Source organism: Geospiza fortis, unplaced genomic scaffold (assembly GCF_000277835.1).
Source record: "Geospiza fortis unplaced genomic scaffold, GeoFor_1.0 scaffold83, whole genome shotgun sequence".
Classification (NCBI taxonomy): domain Eukaryota; kingdom Metazoa; phylum Chordata; class Aves; order Passeriformes; family Thraupidae; genus Geospiza; species Geospiza fortis.
Window position 1 is genome coordinate 608,833 of NW_005054513.1, and position 2,201 is coordinate 611,033.

The window sequence follows — 2,201 nt, forward strand, 5'->3', positions numbered from 1 at the left end:
AAATTAAAATAAATATTCTTTTTTATCCAATCTGACCTTGTTTATTTTTCTAGATTCATTAATGAAAATTTAGCACTATGTGCTAAATTTTCTCTCCCAATTACTTTGTTCAAAGAGATAATACAATATCTTCAAAGAGATAATGTAATATATTTTTCTACATGTAAGTCTTCTGTATCTACTTAGTCAGGAATAGGCTGATTGTGGAAGCTGTTCCTGCTGCTTCACAACAGTTACAGTGTGGTTAAAGGGTAGGATTTTTTTTTCATTCTACTTTTAGCTAGTAACTTTAGCAAAAATCAACTTTCCAATATAAATTCAGGTGTCTCTGGTGTTCCCTTATTTTTTCTTCTGGTTTCTAGAAAACATCAGAGTGAGTTGGTATTCTAATCATTACCCCAGGAGCTAAAATGGGCATCATTTATACATGGAACAAACTGTTTTCTCCCTGAGGCCAAGAAAAATTCTTGGGACAGCCTCAGGAAACCTGCTTAGAACTACCAGTAATACGTTTTTCTCCTGGGTGTTATTTGCACTGGAGTGTCCTTGGCCTGAGGGGGCTGAGCTGGGTTCCCCCTGCCCAGCCTGCCTGAGCTCCAGCTCTGGAAGTGCCACCAGGGAAGGGGATGCAGCCCCAGGCAGGCCCCTTCTAGGGGGCTGTAGAGCAGCTTCCACCCTTTCTCTGGGAGCAGAGGAAAGGCAGCAGGTGAGACAAAACAAAATCCACCATCAGCATCCTTCTCCTTTGAAAAGTCTTTGGCATGCTGATGCCACTCTAGATCTCTCTGCCTCAAGAAAATTGTCACAACCAACTGTAGCAGCTGTAGAAAAGACGAGCATAACACGTGAGAGGCACAGACAACTTCTAACTCTTCCTGTACAGCTCTTAAGTTTTTATAGTCAGTAAGTTGTTTTTTTTATTTGCTAGTTTGAACTCTGTGTTAGTGTTTTGTAACTCTAATAACTTCATCTTCATTTGCATTTATGTTAAGATTTTTATTAGGCTAACAGGAAATTCTTGGCTCCGTGTTTAATGCGTATTGCCCTCCACCCATCACATTGTTTTTAATGGTGGTCAGCGCTATTCATACAGCAGGTCTGTGCAAGGCAATAAGCAAATTTGATTTGCACATCTATTTTTAAGTCACAGCAAACCCTGAGGCAAAATCAAGGCCTAGCACAATATTCACGATAAGTGATGAAGATGGAAAGATAAGTACATATGAAACTGTAGAAGAGTTTACATGTGGAACCTCCAGCTAAACAGCAGATTCCACCAGCCTTGCTTGCAAGAAAAATTAAACCCTAATTTAAATGAAGAGTTAAAAATGGTGCAAGTAGATAGATTAGCTACAGAGGGGCTCTTCATAAGCTGACAGCTATTTTTCCTCTTATTTTTCTTCAAATGGCCTTGTTGACTATGTCAACAACATCTGAGATATCAGTGTCATTTTTCAGGTAATTTCTGGCTATTTAGCTCTCTATGCTTCTTATTCAAAGGTTAAGAGAAGTGAGCTGAGTTTCCCTATTTACTGATTATTTGATTATTTGCAGTCTGTCAGTTTAAAACCCTTTAGCAGTAAGAAAATGAAAAAGAATAATTCTTTATGAACTTTCTATCTTTCTCCTCATAGTTTCTGATTATGGTCCAGCGTTATGATAACATCTAAATGGATTTTTGTTGTGGAGCTAAAGAATCAGTGAATTTGAAGACACAGGGATCTTACTAGAAGTGAGCTGTGGATGTGGAGAAGGGGCTGGAAGGTGAAAATATAAAACCTCTGGGACATGCACCAAGTTGAATTTTGAGCCTTGTAATTACCACACAAAACTTGTCCTAATTTAATATCAGATCAGATCTGCCTCAGCAGTTGTGAGAAGTGCAAGTGGTGCCAATACAGAGTCGACAAATCTAGAGGGACCCTTTCAGTTATCCAAAAGGTAAGTCACAGATTCCATACCCAAATCCTTTGAAAAATGATGATGTGAGCAAGATTGGAAAACAAGAATCAGGGAGATGTAATCAGAATAAAGCTGCATTCACTGATCTTTATCTAAGAAAATGTTCCCTGGAAATTATTTCTCAAGAAGGAATCTAATTTGACAATTAAAACTATAGAAACCAACTAAAAAGGACTATAATTTCACAAACAGGTCATCCTCATTCTTGTAATTAATTTTTTTTTAAACCCATGTAACTG